The sequence below is a fragment of the Diabrotica undecimpunctata genome, chromosome 4 (assembly GCF_040954645.1).
Source record: "Diabrotica undecimpunctata isolate CICGRU chromosome 4, icDiaUnde3, whole genome shotgun sequence".
Lineage (NCBI taxonomy): Eukaryota > Metazoa > Arthropoda > Insecta > Coleoptera > Chrysomelidae > Diabrotica > Diabrotica undecimpunctata.
Genome location: NC_092806.1, coordinates 138,502,982 through 138,515,985, shown reverse-complemented (window position 1 = coordinate 138,515,985; position 13,004 = coordinate 138,502,982).

The following is a 13,004-nucleotide window of genomic DNA, read 5'->3' as shown; positions in this document are numbered from 1 at the left end:
CTTAATGTTTGCATTGAAGTCGCCTATAACATATAAAATTTTGTGTTTATTAAGATTCCGTAAAATATCTAAGATCTGATCATGGAACCCTTATATGCTTAGCTATTTCACGCAAATTTTACTTTCAAAACTATTTGTCGAACATTTTTATATTTTCTAGAACAAGTGCTGACTTTACAACTGTTCAGATAATACTTATCACGCCATTCCTTTGTTTGACCAGTAATTTTTTTCTCCAAATAGTATCATCACATAAAACTCATTTTTTTTCATTTTTTTTTTAATTTTAGAAATATATTAAATCACTGTCAATTTGTAAACTAATAATCCAGTTAACTTTTAATTTTGACTGGAACTATTAGGAGATGTGGTCTGCCTGTGAAAAAAATAGTAATATGGCTCTGGATTAACGTTCTTGTATAGAAGACATAAAAAGGAAAAAATAGCAACAAAAGTAACAAAATGAAATATGTCATTACAAAATACATTAAAAAAGTTTAACACTGTTTTATTTTATCTCTAAAAATATTTGTTTTATGTTTATGTAACCCCAGTTTATGCCAAATTTTACTAGTGTACCTTGAAATTAACAGTTTTAAACAGAGAGAATATTGGTGTTAATTTTTGACAAATATATGTTTGAGTAAGAAATAATTAGTAAATTGTTAAAATAAATAGGTTTGTTACCTTTATCTATTTAATGTTTATACTTACAAAACTTTGTAAAAATTTTACTTGATATTACTGCAAATATTAAAAGATATTCTGATTTCAATTTTTTAATCTTGATTTAAAATTATATTTGATTTTATTTTAAAACAATTAGTGTACTTGTATTTTCATTTAAGATTGGTTATGTTTGATATCTTGTTAATTGGCAAGCATTTAATCAGGAAATTAGAAATGTACCCACAGTGCAATCTAATTTTGATAAAAAGAAATGTTAAATGTTTTAATTAATTTAAAAGTAATATGCAGTAAGCAATGCTTTGTCCTAGAACCACAACGGGTCGCCCGTGGCACAGCAGCGTTTACACTTTTTTTAATTAGGTACACTGAAGAGTACTTGAAAGCCAGACTGTAACTCCACCCACGTAGCCTCACTATTTTGTTACCAGGTTCCGCTGTGCGTATGTGTTTCTTAAATTTATTTTTATAATCACCATTGACAAGATATTGAATGGGTTTTGACCCCCCGTTGTTATATGGGTATCTTTACCTTGTACTTTTTCACGGTAAGTTTATATGATAAAGGTTTATTTACACCTCTATATATAGAACTACCTTTATCCGTAGAAAAATCTGTGTATTTTTTTACGGATAGCGCTTCTGGTTTCTTTGTCTTAGATTTTATCTTGCGATGTAGACAGCTCTCTACCATTTGTTCGTTTCTTTGCTGGTTACAATCCAATAGCCGAAGGACTTTCTTTTTGTACAGCATAAATTTTTTTTTCGAAAAAGCCTGTTTCTTCAGATATCCGTTTGATTACCGTTGAAAGAAAATGGTTTCCTTGGTATATTCGACAATTTACCCGAGATTCATCAACATCTGTATCTTCCCAACGTATAATGCCTTCTCCTGCGAATGTTTTACAATATTCTCCATGGAAAAATAACAAAAGTAACACCATGACAATTGTTGAATAACAATTTAAAAGCATACACTTATAAATAAGGACTACCAACTTTTTAAGCATGATCTCCTTTAAATTTAATTTTTCTTGTACTCACTAACTAATATTCTCTCCGATAAACAGTAGGTTGTATAAAGGTAGTTACACTAATAGTCGTAATAATTAAACAGCAATTTAGGTGAAAACAACGTATGTACTTAAATCGTACTAATTATCGACAAGGTGTTTGGGACTTCTGGAATATTCTATTTAGACGAACTTTAAGTGTTTCCGCTTACTTAAAATTGGCAACACTGAGTTTCAAAGTTCCATAAGATTTACATAGCCCCATGCTGCTCTTGTACTGCAAAGTTACTGCAAAACGCACTACAGAACAAATATTAAAGCCATGTAAAAGGAAATGTGAAGGCATAGGAATACCAATCCGAGATATCACTCTTGCACACACTAATTTTTGCAGATGACCAAGTAATAACTGCTCAAGTTGAAAAAGATTTATTTTATATGCTCCGAAAATTATAAAGAAAATACGCAAAAAATGGACTGAACATAAACCCAGAAAAGACCGAATACTTAAGTTTAGAACAAAAGCCAGTGAGAAACTTAAGAATGGACGACGATAGGGAACTTAATAGCACTGAAAATTTTAAATACTTTAGATAAAAAGATTACCAGTATTTATACTTAGAGAATCTAAAAGAAATCTTAGGTGTCGGCTAAGGGGGTATCTTATCCTTTGTCGCAAGTAGAAGAGAAGAATCGGAAAATATTAAAGAAATGTGTATTACTGTTTATTAATTTTGTGGATCTTTTTTCCTTAGTCTTTCAGATATATCTGGTACACACTGGAATATCGAATGGGTGTATATTACGATTGACCTATTTATTCCCAGTCTGTTTGTATTAAGTAAAATTCTAAAGAACTGATCTATCTTACTTAAACAGATGTCTCTTGAAAGTACCACTAAGATGAGTACCTATGAACTGAGGGACAGAACCTGAGAAAGTTATCTAAGACTCAGAAACAAGTGAACGCTAAGATGACTTTAATTTTTTAATGTACTGTATACTTACTTATATTCTGTTATGATTTTACATTATTTAAATAATCTTTGCGGTAATATTCACTGTAAATGAAAATCATCTACTTTAGATGCCTTTTTTAGGATTAATCTTTTCTAAATTAAGCTTTATAAGCTTTCTAGAATGTGATATGGATGTAACAATATTTAAAGAAAGTTTAATGTTTTGTATTTTATTCACAATAGAAAAACCGTATTTTTAAAAACAGTGCAACTTATTTACAAATATTGTGGAACAGGTAACCTAGGCTTATTGACACGTGTCAAAAGGAAATATCGCTGTCATTTTTTATTGTAAAGTTGATCGACTTAATAGCAGCGTTTTGATTCAACTCCGCAATATTAAAACTCGCTGTAATATGTTATCAAACAAATAAATCCGAGACTCAAATCGGATCTTTAAGTTCGAGAACATTTCCCAGTAATTACCTTTTGTATATTTGTTTTGTTTTAATTGCTTTAAGCCAATTCTACTCGCAATCAGTATAATTATAAACACGATTAAAATTGTTCAGAGAGAATCAACAGCAAAGTTTTCGATTTGTTAGTTCAAGGTAATTAAAATGCTAACATTGCAGAAATTGCGGTTAATTTAACGTTTTTATCGCTGATATTATTTTGCTATATTTAGTCTTATATTTTATGCATCAATTCTTAAAATCTAGAAAGTTATCGTTTTTGAATCACACTTTTTAAATGGAATAAATTTGTGGACTCTTCAGGTCATAAATATGACAAAAACAGTTCAAACTTATCAAAGTACCTGCTGTTGTCAAACAAGTAATCTGTTTTACTGCATGCTGTATCTCCTATAAAGGAATCCAGTTCGACAGTTTTCGTATCACTGACATGATTTGTTAGTTTTTGGTCTGTTCCTGTTCAGCAAGAAACTAGGCAATTGATCGTAACTTCCGGTAGAGGCGTGGGAAGGTTTAAAAATCATGTATATTGCTTTATGTCCAGAACTGTATCATCTTTAGTTTATATTCGGCCATGTTCACCTCATAGAGCTTGGGTGTAGATTATCGCATACAAAAATTTGAACTATATTTGACCCATTCCTTAATACTTACCAAATAATTGGTTTATTTCTTCGGTTTTCTTTAACTACCTTCTTCATCTTCTTGTAATTCTGAAATCAATAAAGCCTCTCTCATTATATTAAATTTCTAGGTAACTTCTCCAGTTATATCTAATATAATCTGATTTTGCTTCTTCACGAGTTTTATTAAGTTGAAGTGACGTTGGTGACTAATATAGCAAAATTCCCTCCATTTTTAGCTATTCTAAATAGTTGTTCAGCTATCCCTATCCCGGTCCCGTCGCTAATATTTTTTACCTAAGATGCTTCCTTTTTACCAATTACCTTCGACCATTTATTTTTACCATCATAATAAATTATGGAATATTTTAGCGACTACAACTGTAGAATGTGTTCAAGATAGGCTTTTTATCTAAATCTGATGCTTTTAATCAACTCACGAGCCGCGTCTGCTGTATTAAAAACTGCTTTGTTTGTGGATATGTCTGATAGTGGATATTTCTAGGGTTCATGCTTCGACATCATTAAGAAAGCTGATTATACATAAGATTGAATTATGCGCTTCCGAATTTAAAGTTTCAACTTATCGTTACAGAAAAATGACAACACCTTTAAAAATGCTGTACGAACTATATCAATTCTACACTTTATCTCCTTATCTAGTTCTAGTTATTCCTCAATATAGCAACTAAGATATTTTAAATAGGATACTCTTTATATTGGTTTTCCACGTACCTGTAACTTTGTATAAGGGCTAGATACCATATATTTTGTGTTTAAGAACACTTAATGTTTAGTATCATCTTTCGAATACGGTGTTAGCTGTATTATCTGCATATCTGATTGTATTTATTAGTTCTCCATTAAGTTTTGGACCATATTCTAAGTTTTGTGAAAATTTGTTAAAGATTATGTCAAAATATATATTAAACAATATTGGGGTCAGTATGGAACCTTGTCCCATACTGTCCCCAATATGGAACATGTATATTCACACATGAATATCACGACTATCAATTTTTTTATCTTTGCGTTGATCTCGAGACATTTCTGTAGCAACACATTCACTGCAAATATTGCTTCTCGAGTTCCCAAATTCGTTTCTAAAACAAAACTGTTTTTCGTCTTAATCCTATTTACACCTATTCCTCACTTTACTTTAGATAATATATAGGAAACTGTTTAAAATACGATTTTAATCTTCTGGGAATTCACCAATTGAGTTAACATGATTAAAAAGCATGACCAATATTACAAAGTTTTCTTGGTTTAAGTTTTAACATATTTGTCGAAATATTGTTTGGCTAACAGATTTCTTGATCCTCTCCAATTTGATAGCGTTTAATATTTCTGTTTTAGTAATTCTGGTCCTTTGATTATATCTAATACCTGTCAAGTAACTTAGTCTAGAAGGGGTTTTCTTATGATTACTATTACTATGATAACCCGACTATTTCCCTAAATTTTCTAAACATATTAAATATATATCATATTTGTCCTCTAGCTCTTTCATTTAAATGCATTTATTCTTACTTACGGTTTGCCAGTTGTCTTTGCTTGATTAATTGTTGTTGGCTATTTATGTACTTTTCTATTTAGTTCTTATTGACTTCTGAGATACTTTTGATGCTTTGGGATTTTTTTGGCTCATTTTTTAATTTAACTTTGATGAGAGCTATAATAAGATTGTGATCTGAACCAATATCCGCCCCAGAATATTTTGTTATCTTCTGCAGATGTTAAAAAAGTCCAAAAAAATATCAACATTGGAGTGTATATTCTATATTCGGTGTAAGATCAAATACTTACTGTGACGAAATAGTATTGTGGCTTTTTCCTTAGTTTCCCCAGGATTTAAAAATAAAATTCTAACATTAGCATTCGACATCAGGAGTCATGAGAAACGTAGTACTCACTCGCAGGTTCTTTTCTTAGAATGTGTTTGTGGGACAATTTGGTATGTCCTATTCTCAATCTGTTTAGTGTTAGTAATTTGTTATGAGTTTGTGATTTCAGTTGATTTTTCATCTAGCGCAATGCTTTGTAGCCAGTGCTCCTCCATCTTTTTTACATGGTTAAACTGAATAAATCTAAAATAAAAAAAGTTATCCCCTTCTTTTTTTGTGTTGATATGTTTGGATAATCTGTGAAGTTGTCTTTGTAGGCCGTCCTAATTATCTGCAAACTGAGCTGTGTTATCCGCATAGCACACCATACCAATTCAACTATGTCCTAGTCTTTATCCTAGTCGCAGCGATTCTACATCTAGTATTTCGTCAATTAGAATATTGAACAGGAACAGGCTAAAGCTATCTTCCTGTCTGATTCCCTCTGGGTTGGTATTTTAGACGTAGTAGTGTTGCTTGATTTAATTTTCTTCACACCGTTGTTGATAATATCGTTAATTTTGACTCTATTAAATTCTGTTGCTAGAACAACAAGAATATGTATTTTATAGACTTTTCTGTAACTTTTTTATAATTCATGTCACGTCAGCTGTCGACTTATCCTTTCTGAAACCTTGTTGTTCTACTCTGATCTCTATTTGTAATTCCAATTTATCCTTGAGTAAGTATGTGAATAGCTTCATTGTTCTACTTGAGAGAGTTATTCCTTTGCAGGTATCCAGTCATGTTCCTTGATCTTGCTTTAAAATCAAAATTGTAATTCCGGTGGGCTTGTTCTTTAGTAGGTCCATTCAGTCTAGAATTTCGTTAAATATTAGTATAAGGTATTTTACGATATCCTTGACCCCATATGTTAACAGTTTGTTAGGTATTTAATCAGTTACTGGTGTTCTTTAAATTCTTCATTCTCGTTACTACTTCTATTTCGTTAGGGATATATCTTTATTCCGTTTGTATTCCAGTTCGTCGATGGTTTCTTCACTTTTACAGAGTTCTCTAAAATATTTTTTCATGTCTTAGTCGTGATTGCCTTTGTGCAATTCATTCACCGATTTTTTTTTTCTGATTTGTAGCATCGTTCATATTTTCCTTTGTGCACCGTAGATGTCGTTATGTCACTTTTGGACCGAATATCCTGGATATTATAGTATTTTTGAAGTCTCTATCTTTGGTAATATATATATATATATATATATATATATATATATATATATATATATATATATATATATATATATATATATATATATATATATATATATATATATATATATATATATATATATATATATATATATATATGGGAATAATCTAATAAGATAATTTATTTATAACAACCGTTAAGAGCTGATAAAGAAATTTATTTGTAGAAGACTTAGACAATTTTCTTTAATAATCTGTAATACCAGAACCTTAATTTGCATTTTTTCAGAAACGATAACTCTCTTGTAAAATTTTTAAATGATCTTGGATATTTTTATGCATGTTCTTAAAATATACACTGTCAATATAACCTTTTTTGGTATAACATATTTTGAATATTGTTACATCTTCTAATTTAGTGATTAATTTTGTGATAGCACTTTTTCATTTTCACAAGTAAAGTTTTTATTGATTATAATTAAAAATATAATGTACATACGATTACTAGTATTGTCATGCTCACAAAGTTCGTGATTTACGAGTAATAGGATATTTTAAAGGGGTTTACTAATAATCTATAGTAAACTTTATTGATCTAAAAGACATACTCCATTATATTTGTTGTCGTATATATAATTATAGAATTCATTATTAGATTTCTTGTTGCAATATGCATTATCAGTAGATGTGTAATTGCTTGTAAGTGTAATAAAGAATATCACTTTCAAATGTTTTTTTATTATAAAACAACCGTAAATATTTTCTTTCGTCAGATATACTAATGAGATTATCTCTTAAAAACCATGTACCAATTTCATTTTCATAACAAAAAAGAAAGTTAACGAGTATGAAATAGAATATTTCATGCATGGATGCTAGTTTGATTCTAAGCCAATATTTTCTGGATCACTTTCTGGATTAAATATCACAGGAAGAGTAGGTATCACTAGATATGTGGATGGTCTTGAATTAGCATTAGAAATAGTAAGTGAGGTCATCACTTTGGTCGAATGAAAATTTACAAAAGATTAGGTGAGAGGTAAAAAATCGATTTGATAGATCCAAAGCCAATCAAGAGTGGAATATTTACGTAAAAAAAGCTAAATAAATTAAAAAGACTTCTGCATGCTCTAGAATCTATAAAATTGTGGCGAATGATAGTATAGCGAGTCAACAGACCAGCCAACTGAACAATCCATAATGTTCCCGGAATGGTAATCTTTGAAGATCGACAATTTGTCGTTTCAGTTTATAATTTTAAAAAAGTTCGTTCTGCACAATTGTATTCTGTTTAAATTTTGATTTTTAATTTTATATTAAACATATTATACCAATAACACTGGAAGCTTTTACTTCATTGTAAAGTTTTTTAACTATTATCGCATACAGCCAACCCCCATGAACGTTTCCATTTTAAGTTTGGGGAAAGCTTATTAATACTCACCAAACCACATTTTTCGAAAACAGCACCCAAAATTCACTTATCGGTAATGCTGGCATAATCAAGAAGTCCTTCCGGATGGCGGACCGGTAGCTGTCTATCGAAATTTCTAGGTCCCAGAGAGGTAAGTGGTCTATAGTTAAGTTTTAGCCCTAAAGTCTCTAAGAGTAGAAGGAATATGTTCAGTCCTTCTACAGTAAGAAAAAGATGTTATAATACCATATCTCATTAAAATCTTTAAAACTAGTGTGACTTGCAGACATATACCAGTGTCATGGTAAGAGGTAAAGCTTACCTATATACCAAAACTCATTGGGTAATGGACCAAACACCAAAATCATAGAGACTAATAAACCTATCTTATAAGCGCTAAAAAAAGAGCTGTTCCTACCTTCATATGTAGGTGGAAAAAGGCAATATTACAGGTTCATCGTGTCCAGGATAGGCGAAGCTTTTCCGCCCGGCGAGGGTAGAAAGTGTTTGCTCACAGGATGGGAAATTATCTTCACTGTTTAGGCAATACTAGTAGACGACCTCTTAATAAAACTGTTCAAGGATGGTTTTTTTTGCCTGGGATATGCGGATGACCTAGTAGTAACTAAAGGTGGTCTTGTCAAGACAGCCTCAGAACGAACGCAAATCGCTCTGAGAGAGGTGGGTAAATGGTAAAAGGCTGAAAGCCTAAAGGTTACCCTTTTTACATCCCCCATGCTCAGGCGAATGTAGATTCCATGTGTGAGTCAGGCTAAATAAATAGGTGTCATATAAGGAGTTGACCTGGAATCCACACATTAGAAATATCACACAGAAGGTTGCAATATCCCTTGGAAGATCTCTGTGATTCCTCTGTGAGAAGAAAAGGGGGCTAAGTCCAAAAATGAGACTTTGATTATACATCAGGGTTATAAGGCTCAGGATGAATTTCGGTTGAGTGGCGTAGTGAACCAAGACGCAATAATTATTCAGTTATATCTGAATCACTTATACCTCGGCTAATATCACAAGCTTTATCTAAAGCAGCAAAAAGCCTTCAAATATGAATGAAAAGTTTGCGCTCATTGGAAAACCTTGGGTCTGCAAGTTGAGGGAACTCACGCAAGTACAAGGAATTCACTCAGAGAAACTAATAAATGGTATTTTCTATGAGGTGCAACTCGAAACACTAAATCGCAAACGTTTGTTGCAAATACAACAGCAGCATCATGCATATAAACAATCATAATACAATCAGCAAATGCAACCATGTTTACAAACAGGACCATCATACAATCATCAAATCATCCATCCACCTATCCATCTTTGCTGATATTTTTCTTTTAGCAACAGAACCATCCTCTCAGCACCACATCCAACCACATTCATAAACAGGATCGTATTATCAGCATACGCAACTAACATGTACTCAACAAACTTAACAAGCTAATATTGACTCGCAAATAGTCTCACAATATTTACGTAACTTTAATACCACCGATTAAGGCATTGCTCTAAAATAGTTAATATACATTTTACTTACTCATTTACACTTTAAATATTATTTCCTTAATACACTGTAAATCGCAGCATACGTTTTATGAATCACACGACAAAGAGCGGATTTGGAACTACACGTAGAAAACTTGAGATCTTTATATTTATTTATGTTCTCCCCGTCGCTAAAAACCTTAAAATTGCAGATAATAGTTCGTGCGGTGTAATTGAATACTTTTTAACAGTATCAGACTTTTTTAATATTGGTGTAACTAAACCTAATAAATGTCTCTTTTTTCAATCCAACTCTTCTAAGATCTTCTTGGTTTTTTGTCTTTTACTACTTTTAAATTTTTAGTTAAACAAACAACAGTTGATGCTAATAAAAATTCATCTTCGTTGTCCATCGTTGCTTAATGGCAATCTGAAATGTACTTGTAGTGTAGACAAATTTGTGCACGAGACTTGACCGTGAACATGGATGCAATCGTTTAGTTTAATTTGCACAAACTGGCATGCTCAAATCAATTCGCACAAATTGCAAGAGCGTAAAAACGTACCTTAAGATAAAATTTCCGTCAGAATCAATTAGATTTGTTACTATGTACATTGTGACTATAGTACTGTAATGTTTCAATTTCTTCGCATATTTCCATTTTTTTTTCTTCGTCTTTCATTTCTCTGATTTTCCTTCTTATCGTTATATCTATTGCTTTATATATGTCTGAGTCATCTTATTCTTTGCTTCTTTCCTACATTGGTTTCAGGATCTCATCTGTCATTCCATATTTTTTCTTGATTAATTTATCTACCTAAAAGTTTTTTCTTTTCATTTTCAACTATTTCTAATTGATATTTTGTTCGATTCGTCTCTAATCGCAGTCACTTGCTGGTTTAGCCTTCGTCTTTCCACATCAGTAAAATTACGTGGAGTCCCATGTGGATTCAATTTGTACCCCAGAGAAAAAAATGCGTATATTTAATTTTTATTATAAGAAAATGAAATAAAATCTAAAATTAACACATTTTTATTACATCAAAGGTTATATCGGACAAAAAAATAATTTTCATCATTTAATTAAATTAACTGTAGGAATAAAAAATAAATCTTAGGACCGAAAACTATTCTGAAGTTTCTTGGCATCGGGTGCAAATTACTTCCTTGATATGGTGTTCTGCACATACAAAATTTTTACACTGCTTACAAAATTGCCTTGATTTACGATCTTTATTTCGACTACATAAGTAGCAACGTCCACTTGAAGATCGTTCACAGGCTGCTTTCATTTGCATCTTCACCAGCGCCAACTCTGGAATGACATCTTGCATGTACTGCTTCAATGTCTTACTCAATCGTACTCCCTCATTATATCGCCTGGTAATATTTTCTTTTACTAAAGCTTCTCCTAGATTTAGTAAAAAGTTACGTCTATCATCTTTTTCTCTAGATGAATCCGGGCACTTGATACACCATAAGATGTAAGAGTTCAGGCCATAAATATCCAATATTTGGCCAAACACTGTCATTGGCAATCGGTTGCATATCCTACGAGCAGAGTATTGCTTTACCATCTTATCTGTAGTATCTACTGCACCTTTTGTATGATTATAATGCAGTATAATATGTGGCTTGTTATTATTGTTTCATCGGCAACAGCATCATCATGATGTTCAGTGGATAATAAAATAACCGATTTGCCTTTGCTGGTAACATAAGAAACCATAGTCTTTCGAAAAAGCAAACATACTAGAATGAACAGGCTTTAACCATTTGGGTAGCAACTCGTTGGGAATACATGCTTTATTTTTACGCAGAATACCACATAGACTTTGTCCTTTTTTTGATAGTTTTTGGGCCAGTGGTAAGCTTGTAAAAAAAATATCTGTAGTTATGCCATACCCAGAACCAAGTGGCTCAATAAGGTCAAGGACAACTCTTTTACCTTGATTTTTTTCGAGTGCGTTATTCTTTTTTCCAAGATAAACTTGTAAATTTATACTGTAAGCATTTTCGCTGTTTGCCATCGCCCAAATCTTTAATCCATATTTATCAGGCTTGCTTTTCATGTACATGTAAGCAACTGAAATCTATTACGTGACATACTTGCCGGAATAATAGACCTAGCGTATTTTTTATCGGTACACCATAACATTTTTTAGGGCTTTTTTGTAGCTTGAATTGCTCTTTGAATAAGCAGAAGTCCTAAATAAGCGCGAATCTCTATATGATCAGTTAGCTGCCAAGTACGTGCTGGTTTATTTGGATTTGTTTCGTTACATTTGTTTATTATCTAAAAAAAAATTACCCATGACATTACAATCCGTTTATGTCCTATTACCTATCAACAATAAGAATAAAATAACTGAAACATATTACAAAAAATTCGAATCTGATGATTTGTAAGATGGAAACTGATAAATAGTTATTATCAAATAAAGATATTTACCTGTTCGGCTTTATTATTTGTTTGAAGTACTATGATTCCTAAAAGATCGTCTGAGAAAAACAACGAAAATGCTTCAATTCTAGTGGTAAAATTCGAACTATATAGTGAGACTTGCTTGTTTCTTCAAAATATTTTTTACAATTCTTCGTGTCTGAGGATAAGGTATTTTTGACCAATGCATACCATCTTTAGATATATACGATGGATTGACAGGCTCTTCGCTTACGTTTGCTTGATTTGTAATTTGCTGAACATTTTCATTATCGGCTTCAACGACGTCAGACAATTTTTCAATGGTTTCTGGCTCCATATCACTATCTTCGCCTTCAGAGAACACTATGACATCATCTTCCAATTCATCGTCAGACAACGCAAACATCAGTCGTTCTAATTCGGCTTTAGATAATAAATTACAAAAAATGTGTATCTGGGGTACAGCTGTACCCCACCCGGGAAGACGAAGGTTAACGTGGCTGGGCCCCCGTGTTAGGTTAAGGTCTTTCAGTATACATAATATATCGTATGAGTGTGGTTTTCTTTTCTACACTTCTTTAAGTTTGACTTGAAATACTTCCACCAGTGAAACGTGATCCGTCTCCAAGTCCGTTCTCGAATAAGTCTTGACAGAAGTAAAGTTGTTTCGGAATCTTTTATTTTTAAAAATGTAATCTATTGTATTTCTAATAATTCTTCTGGGTCTGTCTTTCCACCTGTTCACCTTTTGAGGTTTTAATAAAAAGAATATGTTAGTGAAAACTTGTTCTGCGAAGTTTTTTGGGAGATAGGTAGGATTTTTGAGAAAGTATAAATAGAGGTTATCTTGTGAAAAGTTAATAAT